This window comes from Mustela erminea, chromosome 15 (genome assembly GCF_009829155.1).
Source record: "Mustela erminea isolate mMusErm1 chromosome 15, mMusErm1.Pri, whole genome shotgun sequence".
Classification (NCBI taxonomy): Eukaryota; Metazoa; Chordata; class Mammalia; order Carnivora; family Mustelidae; genus Mustela; species Mustela erminea.
In genome coordinates, this window is record NC_045628.1 from 49213830 (window position 1) to 49228076 (window position 14247).

Genomic DNA, 14247 nt, shown 5'->3' on the forward strand with positions numbered 1-14247 from the left:
AAATGTCCAAAATTTCCCAAAAATTTACATTTATTTTACATTTTATTAATATTCATTTTCTCATTCAACAAATACACGCCGAGCATCTGCTGTGTTGTCTGTACTTTTCTAATTATTGGGGATTCAACAAGGACCAAAAGAAGGGAAAGCCCATGAATTCAGTTTGTTGTTTAGAGGAGGGTTCTGCAAAATAAGCACCCACACCAAAAAAGGATATAGCATGTTAAGATGGTGAAACATAAGATGACAGACAAAACAGGGAAGTGACAGTCATAAGCAAATGGGATGTTTTATGGCCTTTTCCCCCCCTCACTGGTCAAAGGGTCATGGTCATTTTTGTTAGGAGTGTCCAGATTAGATCACATGAGAAAGAGGAGATATTTTAGTAAATGCCTGAACAGATGGGTGAACATGTTGTGAAAATCTGAGATAAAATTTTAGTATAAGAAACTAAAGGTTTCAGTCAAGAAGCACTGAAATATGAACATGCATGCCTGCAATATTTAAGAAAAATGCAAAAATGCCAATCTTGTGCTCCCTGGGAAATTATTGGGAAACTACATCTAAGAAAAAATTGGTTGGGTAGAAGAGGACAAAATAGGTCATTGTACATAGTTTGTCTTTTACTATGAGTGAAATGGAGCACATAGCATGACTCTGACAGAAGAGTAACATGATGTGACTTAAGTTACTAAGATTGCTTTGGCCAATGTGCTGAAAATTGGCACACAGTGGGAATGCAAAAGTAAATGCAAGATGGAAGTTTAAGAGGATATTTCAATAACTATGAAAAGAAATGATGGTGGCATAGTTTGGGTTTGCTCAATGGGTAAGGAAAAAAATTCTGAGTGTAAGTTAAGGAATATCCCAGAAGGGAATTTATATGTATAATATTTTATATTTTATACTAAACTATACACATATGTAAGAACTAAAATAATACATGGTCCTATAAATAATTGCAACTTTCACTTTTTGAATAAATTTTCTGACAGTAGAATAGTATCTCTTTTCATTTAGGAGTGGTTATGTTGGTTGTTGTTGCTTGTTTTAAATATGATTGTTTCACAAATTTGCATGTTCTCCTTGTATAGGGGCCATGCTAATCTTTTTTGTACCATACCAATATTAGTTTAGGTGCTAATGAAGGGAGCACATGGTAGTTATATGGTTAAAATTACAACTAGTCTCCTGTCTCTGGGCCATTCCTATCCCATACTATGGGTTGTGATGATTCATACAAAATCTCATTTCTAATTAACAGTTTAAGATGAGAGAAAATATGTGTGTATGTAATATTTAACCAAGACCCATATAATTCAGTTTCTGCTTATAATTAATTAAAGTCAAATACAAAAGAATTTTCATCAATTTTACTAAGAGGTCTCTGTCTCTGCCAATATCTTATTCAGACCAGCCTTTAAAAAAAAAACAAAAAATAAAACAAAACACATTCTACCTATTGCTTTACCAAAAAAACACACTTTTTAGCTATTTTGTATAGACTTTGGAAAAGAAATATAATTTACATTACTTTAGAAGAGGGCAACTCCTCCCCACCCCCATTTTTCCCCAAATCATCATGGTCCTCCTCTTAAAATATGTTAGATGACAAGTTGTCCATTTGATGCCACTACTCCCATACAAGGCTGGTAAAATTGTTTCTCATGATTCGCCCCCCTATATTATTCCACATGAGATATGGTCAAGAAAGGAAAGCGGTAAGATTTAGGAGATGGAAAAGCAGCAGAGACCATTACTCTTGGTATGTTGTGGTATACAGGCATGATGATAAATAGGGCAGCTCTAATGTGTTTCCTCCTATTTTAGAGCTGACCTATAACAGGACAAAACCTGTTACTTAGACCTATAAGGCTGACAGTTCCCTTAGAAGCAGTGGTTTTCACAGAGAAACAGTTTTTAAAAGTGGCTTCTTAAACTTTCTTGAAGGTTCTAGATCTACAGAAGCTCCCCTCTCATGGTTGTATTTCAGCTTCCAGATATGCAAGGTTTCTCAGACTTTCTGTAAGTTCCAACTTGTCTATCACTACTTATGCTTCAGAAAACTAAGGTGACCTTTATTTCAGTTCTCTGGCTGTCCCCTTCCACCCACATCATTTCCAGAGGTGCACTTCCCAATTCCTCCTACATTTCAGGAAACTCCAATTTCTACACTGAATTTCTTGCTCTGACAATACTTCTATCAAGTGATATATGTATGCAATGATACATCCCTCTGACTTAATCAACTGATGTGAGTTTTCTTCTCAACCATTTCATATTCCATATGATGTAGACTACAGAAGTTTACATCAAACTGACAATAAACATTAAAGATGTCATTTATTGACCAGCATATATAATAATACTTACTGGTAATATTTTCAGAGTTGTAACTATAGGGGAAGCATAGAGTTAAAACTCAGCACGAGCCAGTATAGTGGGTATAGTCAATATTCTCACTCCAAGTAAAGAAATCAAGGCTTAAAGATAGTAAGGTCAAAGAGATATTGCAAAATAGGAATTCAAATAGAATTATTCTAAAACTGAGCTATGTTACAGACATATATAGTAAACTATTTCACAAGAAACAATCACATGTAACCTAGTGAGACATAACATCTGGTAGCTTTGAATCTTTCCCTTCACTATTTGTAGCTGAACAACCGAGCACTATTATCTCCTGGCTTAATATAATCTGCTTAGGTTAGCAAAGATTCAGAATGTAAGAAAAAACCTGTGCTACATAGAGAACATGTTTATTTTAAAAGTCAAGACCACTCATATTTCTCAGACTCTGCCTAGAAAATGAGCTGAAATGAGAAATAGTGCTGTCATATATAGAGCATCATCGATCTTAAGGTGAATGCAGATTTCCCTTTCCCCCCAAAAAAAATGAAACTGAAAGACATAGGTGAAAAGGGAAACCAAGTAAGTTCATCCTTCTTCTGAGTTATTAACCAAAAGTCATAGATTTCCTCCTGAAAATGAGCTCACCTTTCCCAATAGATTATCTCATTCTTGTGTCCAGATTATTGCTTAAAGTGATAAACTAGGATTTAGTAACTCTTAAAGAGCTATAAACTTCTGAATATGCCCAATTCGAAGAATGAAATTATCACTGGCAGTAAGAGAATCTGTCTCATTTACTAAATCATATAAATATAAAATCACTAATTATTGGCACTCAAATAAAATGGTCTGTCACATTTATTGGTTAATTATAGATTAAATGAGAAATTACCATCATCAAGCATTTCTACACTTATAAAGGAAGTGTCATTGTGCTAATTCCATAAAGTATGATATTTATTGGTCTATAGATAAATATAGTGGGATTATAACTACATAATACAACCTATATTTATGTCTAACCTGTAAAAGAATACTTTTATAGTTGAAAATTGCAGATGTGATGAAATCATTTTGATAGATTCATTTGATAATTAGCCTACAGAGCTATAAAAAGACATATGAATAATGACTTAGACAATTAATTTCCTTTCTTCTTCAGGAAATAAAATACAGTATTAATATGTATCTATTTAAGTCATTTTCCAATACAATAATCTGCTGATAAAATAAACCCAGATTAAATAGGTAATGTGAGCATACTTTTAAAAATAAATTATGCATAATGGTACCTATGCCCCCAAAAAAGCATTTTAAAATAAATTTAAGATGAAGTTACTTATTGTGTTCTATCATGACCCTAAATTTCATCCCATACATGTATCAAGACTGTGCTATATTTTCTCTATACTACACCTCTGAGTGATACCAGGGCTAACCCCTTGGTCATGCAGGTCAGCTCTAGGTCAAATTAATCATCTGGAACTGCAACAAAGTTCTTACTTCCACTTGCAAAAACACTGTACTTTTCCTTCACCTACCTGCTCTCCAAATTTACTTATTAGTTACTCAAAATCTTTGTCATTCTCCTCACACTATCCATCCAGCCCTCTTCATTACCATGCCATTAGATGACTGTATCACCTGTCCATCAAGTGTAAACTATTTCCAAGTACTTATCCTTTCAACATATTTCTTTACACATTCTTACTGTCCTCATCTCCTTAGTCTCAGATGTGCTGGCTGCTCCTCGTAAGACAAGAAGCCCCCTTTCCTGAGTTCTAATGCCTCTCTCCTGCCATTAGTACCAGAAACGACTTGGATAATTATAATCTCCCTCTCTCTCTCTTCAACTTCTCTTTGTCTGGAGACTCTTTTCTATTACCTTACAGGCATACAGAAATGTCTTCCAATCCATATATTTTCCCCATAATTTGGTTCTTATTTTCCCTACCCTCTTTCATTGGTACTCCTACTATGCTTACCTATTTCAAAAAGAAATGCACCAGGAGAAAATATTTTCAAAGAAAATCATACACACACACACACACACACACACACACACAAAATGTGAGTATATATATATATATATATATATATATATATATATGCTCACTTTTTTTTTTTTTTGCTATTTCTGTAAGTAAAGATACATGTCTTTTCACTTGCAGGTTTATATTGATACATCTTCAGTCTTTTTGATTATTTAAAACAAATTTCACTTTAATCTTTTCAGAAGAGCTCATTATTCCCTGACATCTAGGATATTTAGAAGATTCAAGCATCTTCATAAAAGTTTGTCACACACACACATATATGATTTGTAGTAAGAATATTTAGGGAAAAAATTAATGTAATTGAAGATAAGTATTACAAACTAGGATTCAAAAAATCATTCCTGAGGTACCTGAGTGGCTCAGTTGGTTAGGTGTCTGACTCTTGGTTTCAGCTTTTCAGCTCAGGGTCTTGATCTCAAGATTGTGGGATTGAGTTCCATGTCAGACTCAACACTCTGTGAGGAGTCTGCTTGAGCTTCTCTCTGTCCTTTGTCTCCCTTCCCCACCTCCCTGGCCCCATGCTCGTACATGCATGTTCCTTCTCTCCCTCTAATAAACAAATCTTAGGAAAAAAAAAATCATTACCGAAATAAGATTCCAGAGAATACTTGTTGAAAGAGTATCCTATTATTGGAGAAAATTAACCGAGAAAGCCAACAATGAGACCTGATGGTAAAATCAATGAATTTTAAAAAGAAAGTAAATTTTCTTTGGCCTCCAGACAAAAATATCAAGTCAAATACCTAATAGAGATAGTCAGATACTTGATAGAAGAGAAAGTCAAATCACTGTCATAATTTTTGACAGCATCCTTTCATGCCAGAAGATAATAGTGTTACTAAAAGATACTCAAAGACAGGAAAGGTAAGCCAATGTTTTATATTTATCCACAATATAAAAGCTGCAGACAAACTTTTATGAAGATGCTTGAATCTTATAAATATCCTAGATGTCAGGGAATAATGAGCTCTTCTGAAAAGATTAAAGTGAAATTTGTTTTAAATAATCAGAAAGACTGAAGATATATCAACATAAACCTGCAAGTGAAAAGATATGTATCTTTACTTACAGAAATAGCATAAAAAAAAAAACTTGCATGGCGTTTAATATGGACATGATTCTAGGGATATTCTCAGTTATATAAATAAATGATAGACACCAAGATAATTACCATTGCTGTTATCTTCTGCAAAAACAAAACAAAGATCATAGTTAGGAAAAAGTGTAAGTCTTTTATTCAGAAAGATACAACTTTGCTTAATTGAGTCCTTATTTTAGAATAATCTAAAAATCTCAGGTAATTTGTGCTCATTCTCCATTCACCTATACACTTTAATTTTTTTATGTCCAAAATTTTTTAAATCACCACAAATTTATAAGGCAAACTTTAATACATGCTTCTAACAAAATATTAAATAAAATCTAGGATTTGGTATTTACTTTCTGGCCAACAGATATGGTGGTGAAGGGTGACAAAATATATTGAGATGTTAAAATTCTGCATATTTCTCTTCTCTTCCCTCATTGCTCCTGGATTGCTTCAATTTTAATCAGCAACCATGATGTTTATGGCAACAAGAAATAATGCTTTACTCCTTAATAGAATAGGTATCTATTAAAGGTAATTGTAGGCTATTTAAACAATAATTATAAATCCTATCACACCAAATAAATAAAAGGTTTTTTTTAAAGATTTTATTTATTTGAGAGATAGTGATAGGGCATGGGCAGTGTGGCGGGGCAGAGGAGGGGGAAAAGCAGATGCACCACTGAGCAGGGAGCCCTATACAGGGCTTTATCCCAGCCAGGACCCCGGAATCAGGATCTGAGCCAAACGGCAGAAACTTAACTGACTGAGCCACCCAGGTGCTCTACAAAAAGGTATTTTTATTAAACAATTTTTTTTAATTTTTTATTTTTTATAAACATATATTTTTATCCCCAGGGGTACAGGTCTGTAGGTATTTTTAACAATTATTTTCCTCCTCAGAATCTTTGAAATTTTTTATTTCACTTCAAATTGTAGTTTAGGTTAAGGATTCTTAACAAGTTATTATTTAAAAAATATAGTTCCATGAAATGTAATCAACTGAATATTATAGTTTTATAAACCCTGCATACACACAATGAGCACATGTAAAAACCTTTTAAATCTTAGTAATGCCTATGCCCCAGTTAATTGTATTGTGCCAATATCAGTTTTCTGGTTTGAGTACTCTACTATAATTAGTCAATATACTACCATTGGTGGAAGGTTGCTAAAAGCTATGCATGGCATCTCTCTGTACTATTTTTGCAACTCCTTATGAGTCTATAATTATTTCAAATTTAACAGGTAAAAAGTAAAAAGAAAAATTTTAAAACAAAATTATTATAATTATTATAGCTTGAAAGTTATAGCAGAAAACTTTTTAAAAATTCGATGTTCCCTTAAAAGGCATATTGAGTCACTCATTTTTTGTGTCCATCTATTTAAAAAAATTATAGAACAAGAAAAAATAAAACTTCTTGGCATGGGGCAGTATTTTCATTCAAGAGAAGCCATATTGAATTTATTCCTCTTTTTACGTTAAGTTGACTTGACACCAGCAAGCCCAGCAGTTTGAAGGTTTTTTGTAGCAGGCAGGTGAACTTGAGGTAGCTGCTCATTTTGCCTCTTGAGACTCTGCAAACCAGAGAAAAGTCCTCTTGTTGACCTACACAACCACCCCATAATCTGCGGGTAAGGTTTTAGGCCCTGCAGAGGGAGGCCATCTGTGCAAGTAAACAACCTTCCCCTCTTGCCCCTTATGTCTGTCTTAATTTGACAAAGATTGGGATCTTATTTTGCTTAACTCATCCTGACTCATCACTTTCCACATCTAGGAGGAAAACTTGGGTGCAGTGAGTATTGTGACAGGTTCTTAGGAAATGGTTATGGGCTCAGCACCCTTGTGGCACAATATTGTGCAATGTCCTGTGCAAATATGTGAGCCTCCTTAGGAGGAGAACCTTTGGCAGAAAACTGACATTCTCATACATAGATAGGATTAGTCAGTCAGTGAGATCAGAGCAGTGCCTTGCATATGGTTACATACAGGAGAAGAGGGCACTTTTCCAATATTGGCAGCTGTGGGGGACTTCAGCCAGCCTTGCCTTAAGGTGTCCACCTATACCCACCTAGTGTACAAATCAAAAAGCCTGGGTTTCTAAGCTCCTGCTGTCACCTTGACACAAGACAGCACAGCTTTCCCCACTCTTACTCATTTTTTAAGGAATTCTCCTGTGAAAATAAAAATAAAAAATTTAACTCCTATTTAATAATTTTATGCAAAACAGTATCCTATAAAAAGATGAAATTGAAATTTTAAAAGAATTTCATGTGTCTTGTCCCATATAATTAAGACAGTTTTGTTTGCCTATCTGAATTTAAGAAAAATGTAGTATATATAATAAAATCAGTAAAGTAATTGAATTCTTAATATATAGGGAAATTTCAATTATTATTTAACTTTTCTGTCTTATTCTGTATTTTTTTTAATTTAAGCTATAGAACAAGTCATATATAGCTTGTTTTATTATTTTTTCCACTGATCCAATAACTAAAATAGTTTTCAAAAGAGTAGACATCCTTGTTCAGCTTAACCCTGACACCTGTGGGCTCATGAAATGCATCCAGGTGGCAAAAAAAAGTGCTTCCAAACTGCAATTTGTTTTAAAGCTTTCTATTCTTGCTTTTATCTTCAATTTAAGAAAAACACTTTACTTTGTATAACAAAGTTGTAAATAGAGAATATAAGGCTGAAATACTTAATATTTTTATGTTCTTTGTGCTTAAATATATTTACCATCTTCTAAAAACTGATCTATTGAGAGATAAAAATCAATCTTATGATATTTTCTAATCTTTGATGATGTAATAGTTTTTGAATTTCTCAATAGCAGTATTATCCATGAAATCTTTCAATAGATCATTTACTTAAGTAGATTTATAATTATGATTGATGTGTATGGAAACATGTGAATAAAAAGTAAAGTATTTTTGTTATATAATTTTAATGTCCATTTCAATCCCTCAGTTCAATTTCCTTTAAGATTTCATGTGGTGTTAGTGCAATACTTTATCTTATAAGTAATCAGTGTGTTTTGTTTCTATTAACAACCTTTCAATTCAAAAGTTATGTAAGATTCAATGTTATAATATTCATTTTATAATATGATCCTTATACTTTAAAGATTGAGTGACTAATGCAATGTAAATCTGATTTATAATAATAATGAAATGCAAATCTCTGCACAATATACACAAGCCATTGCATGTTGATGGGGAAAAGTATAAATTTGTAATAACTTCTAATTTCTTATAAGTAATAAGAGTTAAGCATTTATACTTCAATCACATAACCTTTCTGCTTTCTTATTTAGAAAAAGTAGAGCTAGTAGCCCCTTTCCAGTCTAGCTCACAAAGATTATGTAAGGACCAAATGCAATGACATCAGAAACAAATTTGAAAGACCTTTTATTTTAATTAAATTCATGTGGGAAAGTCTGGTAGAATATGTGAGAATTAAGGAAAAAGCAAATCATAAAAGAACAACCAATTACTGTGTAACTGAGCATCTTCTAGATGCAAACCACTGGAGTAGGCATGTTAGAAGATGCAAATATTAGATCAGTTTGTTTCTGTAAAGCCTACACTTTATTTATTTTTTTTTAAGATTTAATTTATTCATTTGACACAGAGAGATCACAAGTAGGCAGAGAGGCAGGCAGAGAGAGAGAGAGGAGGAAGCAGGCTCCCCGCGGAGCAGAGAGCCCGATGCGGGACTCAATCCCAGGACCCTGAGATCATGACCTGAGCCGAAGGCAGCGGCTTAACCCACTGAGCCACCCAGGTGCCCAAGCCTACACTTTAGAATGAATAATGCAATTAGAACTGTTTCCTTAAAATGACTGCATTTATTGTCTTCTTTAATTATTCTTTCTTCAGTGACTTGATATTTGCATGGCTTACTGATAAATGTATACTTTATATTAATTGAACAAATATAAATAGATTAGAGTTCTGCTTATATTTCCAAATCTTATTCTCATTCCAAAACTTTTAATTTTTAACAAACGAATTTACAGTTATTTATCCCCTCTAGTTATTTATACCTCTTACACTCTATTTGAAACATCCTTAATTTTTCTAATTTTAAAATATCACTGAATTTCAAAACTGCTGCAAAAAAAAAGTTTTAATAAAAATTAAAAAAAAATAAAAATAAAAAAAAATCAAGGCATTAACACATGAAATAGAGTAAGTATAACTATTAGGAAAGAAGTAAAGAAATTGTTTTATTTGTGAATTTTATGATCATAATTAGGAAAATAAATTTTAAAAACTATGAAAAAAAACACATAAAAATATCAGGTACTAAGCTGTCAATAAACGTTATATTAGATCATCAGAACTACCAGTAAACAAGCACAATTTCTACTGACAGTTTGCTCTAAATGATTCCTTGCATCGATATGTGTGCCTATTGAAAAGGTTTTTTACATGAGTAAAAATCTTAGTTCTAACTTGTTTTTGTGACTATATGCATTGTGCAAAAAAGTAAAGATGCAAAATTAAGACATGAAATTACTTTTGTTCTTACCATCTTGACCTAATTTTTAAGATCTTATTTTTAAGTAATCTCTACATCCAATAGGAAGTTCAAATTCACAAGCCCTGACATCAAAAGTGGCATGCTCTTCTGACTCAACCAGCCAGGCACCCCGTGACTTAATTTTTTAATGTTTGAAAATATAGATAAAATTTATATCATATTTCTATTAGAAATATTGTTTCTTAGCCTACTTTTATTCATAAAATTATCTACCCCAAGTAATATACGTAGTCTCCCGTAAGATCAGAATAACCACAAACTAGCCTATAGTGTAAATGTGTCATGTTTAATCCAATCAAACACCAAATTAAACAAGTAAAAGACATACCTAATAAACATTTGCAAAATTTACTTAGCCTCAAAAGTAATAAAAAGTACAATTAGGACTAAAATGCTGCTAACATGCTTCTGCAACCTTTGATGAAAATATGCAATTTTTAATTTTTAAGTAAGTGTCTCCTTTATTTATGTCCTTTATTTTTTGGTTGACCTTTATAGATACTGTATGTTTAATTTGATTTCTCTAGCTTCTTAGAAATTTAGAAGATCAGTCTCAAAACAATAATTGATGGCAATATGTGATAAATGACACAGTGACAATGCTCTGCTGTATTTCTCAGTCTACAAGGTGTCTTAATATACACTATGACATTTTATCACTCATGTCTTGCTAAGGGTTATTGTATTCTACCAAGTGATATAATGTTTAGAAAGACTGTATGGTTTTCATTCAGTAATACATGGTGTTCTGGGATCACTGTAGAAAAACCAACAACCTACTTGCCTCTAAAATCTATTATTTAACCTCTATGGTAACACAGAGTTTACCCAAAGAAAAAAATGAATATACACATTAAATAAGATGACTTCATTAAGGAAACATAAGGGCAATGTGTCATATGGGGTAAAATAATATTTTTATATTTCTTTTACATTTATTTTATTATATATTAAAGCCATAAAAAGAAGTCTCTGTGTTTAATGTCAACTGAGCATGAACAAGAAAAAGTTTGTGATCCTTATTTTATTTTATTTTTTTAAAGATTTTATTTACTAATTTGACAGACAAAGATCACAGGTAGGCAGAGAGGCAGGCAAAGAGAGAGGGAAAGCAGACTTCCTGCTGAGCAGAGAGCTTGATGCAGGGCTCAATCCTAGGACCCTGAGATCATGACCTGAGCTGAAGGCAGAGGCTTAACCCACTGAGCCACCCAGGAGCCCTATTGACCCATATTTTAAAGAGATATAAGAATTTGGAGAATTGGAGGGAGAGGGGGTTCTGAAAATGGGATTAACAAAAAGAATGTTTGGAATAACTCAAAAAGATACATGTATTTATAACTGCCAAGATATGGAAGCAGCCTTAAACATCCTCTGCTAGATGAAGGGATAAAGAAGATATGGGGTAGGTATGTGTGTATATATATATAAGTATGTGTATGTACATATACAAAAACATGCTATAGAATATTTCTCAGCCACAAAAAGGATGAGATCTTGCCATTTGTGACAGCATGACTGGGTCTAGAAAGTTATCATGCTAAGTGAAAAAGTCAGATGGAGAAAGACAAATACATGATTTTATTTAGATGTGGAATTTAAAAAATAAAACCAAAAAAAAAAGCAGAATCAGACCTATAAACAGAGAAGAGCTATGGTTGCCAGAGGGCAGGAGTATGGGCAAAATGGGTGGGATGGAGAGAGACAGCCTTCCATTTATAGAAATGAGTAAATCAGGAGACCAAAAGGTACAGCAGGGGGCAGGGGCTAGCGGGGGAAGAAGTTTGACAAAGCTGGACGAATCAACACTACAAGGCAATACTTAATGGGCTAAGATTGAGAGGTGGCAACACAGGGATGGATGAAGGGGAGCCTGAAAATTTTAATCCTTTGATTTGGTGCAACATTACTATATGGAATCATGCCTTGCAATATAATATCATACATGTTAGCCAGAAAAGATAAAGACAACTAAGAATATTGGTATTTGCAGGCCTTGACCAATATTTATATATGTATGATTGGCTTCATTACCTTTTCTGTTGTTTGCACAGAGGCATGGTAAAGGGATTATTGTCGTCCTATACTGAGAAATTCTGAAATGATTTGTGCATGAGCAGAAGGAGCATTATCTCCCCCAGCACTGGGGACTATCATAAGTTTCAATAGTTTTAAAGGACTTTTTTTTTTCTTTTTTTTCACTATTTCAACAAATGTCAAGAAAAAGGTGTTTCAGCTTTTACCCATCAAGTAAGTACTCAACACATTGTCATTACAACTGGTGACACTGTGAATACCTGAAGAACAAAACTGAATACAAATAACATCTAATGATTCACATTTATTAAAATCACTCCATCAGCCTTTTCTTTATTTTACCCAAGAACTCTTTCTACTGTTCAGAAAAAAAAAAAAAAAAAATCTGACAGGGAAGATAATAGCAATCATATGTCAGTGTTCTAGAAAGCCACTTCTTTTAGCTTCCTAACAGAAAACCTGCCATTCTAGGAAACAAAACTGCTATCGTGGTGTGGGGTTTTTTTTCCGTATGTTGGAAGATAGTTGTGTCATGTGATTTGGACCTCAGGAGCAGTTTAGAGTTGATCTCAAGAGAAGGAACTTGAGAAGTGCTGGACCATGTGTGACTGGTTTTGTGCATGCTTGTATGCTTTTTATCTCCCTGATTTTCACAATTAGCCTCAGGATTAGTTTGACTTGTAAAATTCTTGAACTAAAAAGTGCCTTTTGAAATAACAATGTTTTTGTGGTTTTTTTTTTTCTCTCATTTTAAAGACTAGATTATTCCCAACTACCATTCATTAATGATTAATGAACAATAATTAATTATTAATTACTGGGAGGAAAGATTACATGAATTTGCCTTGGGCTTGACAAGCTGTCAAGGATTCCTGCCAAGGCTGCCAGGCTTAGCAAGTTCCAGAGAAGTTGTGACACTGAACACTAAAAGTTAAGGGACATTTCTCAGAACTGGAGAAAAAGCATGTGGACAACAACAACAACAAATTTCCCAGAAGTTTGTCTTTGTCTCTTGCATGTGAAAAGGAACAGAATGATTTGTTACTGTTTTTCCCTGTTAAAAAGACTCCTATTAACTCCATAGTATGTAAAAATTCCATGCAACAGTGCCCACAAGGAAGTGATTTCTAAGAGCAATAACTGGAAAAGGATCATTAATTATTCTTATTTTTAAATATTTTTCTATTAAATGAAAATAAATGTTTCTATAAATAATACATTTAAAGCTATATTTAGATATGAAAAATCTCAAGCACAATGATAAGTATGTCTAAGACGCAGGCAGAACTGGGGCCCTGGTGTATTAGTCACTCTTTAAAATTTAATCTCTATATTCAAGATATGCTCAACTGAATAGAAAATGAGCTATTTTGCTATTCTGAGTAGGAGGAGTTCTCATTATCATTTAAGATTTTTAATGGTAACCAAATGTGTATCTTTGATTATGAACAAATGAATTTTTTGAACTATATTTTATATATTGTGAGGAAATTCGTGCTGGTCACAGCAAAACATTCTAGTTCAACTTACTCAAATCTCTTTAGCATTAGAGATGCTTTATTATGAGTTGTAAATTTTTAAAAAACTAATCGACAAATCAGTATTTATAGAATAAGTTTATTCCTGTTTACCTAAATCCACTGTATAGTTAGCATACTATTTTCTTATTCTTTTTTTTTTTTTTTTTAAGATTTTATTTATTTGACAGAGAGAAACCCAGTAAGAGAGGGAACACGAGCAGCGGGAGTAGGAGAGAGAAAATCGGCTCTCCACTGAGCAGGAAGCCTGATGCAGGGCTCAATCCCTGGACCCAGGGATCATGACCTAAGGTGGATACTTAAGGACCGAGCCACCCAGGTGCCCCTATTTTTCTTATTCTTACATAAAGACAGAAATAGATTAACACTTGAGCTTTCTCTACACAGGAAATATGACAAAATGTTTTAACATATTATAAGTATTAATGTTTTATACTAATAGGCCATTTGTATAATTAATGAGAAATAATACTAAGAGTCTTAGAAAGACCAATCATAATTATGAATTTGACTAATAATTATATAGATGTTACATTTAAATGGTATCTGTGTAGCATATTATTTTTATTGAGATGGACAAAGTATAAGCATAATTTTCAAGAGGAAATTCATTAAAACTAGTATAAA

At 33.0% G+C, this 14247-nt stretch overlaps 1 non-coding gene across 1 annotated transcript; it reads right to left on the minus strand.

Moving 5' to 3' along the window:
- Window positions 1–1049: 1049 nt before the first annotated feature.
- Window positions 1050–1156, minus strand: LOC116574632. The gene has a single exon (XR_004279409.1). It is a non-coding gene; the product is annotated as a U6 spliceosomal RNA (small nuclear RNA).
- Between the last annotated feature and the right edge of the window lie 13091 nt (window positions 1157–14247).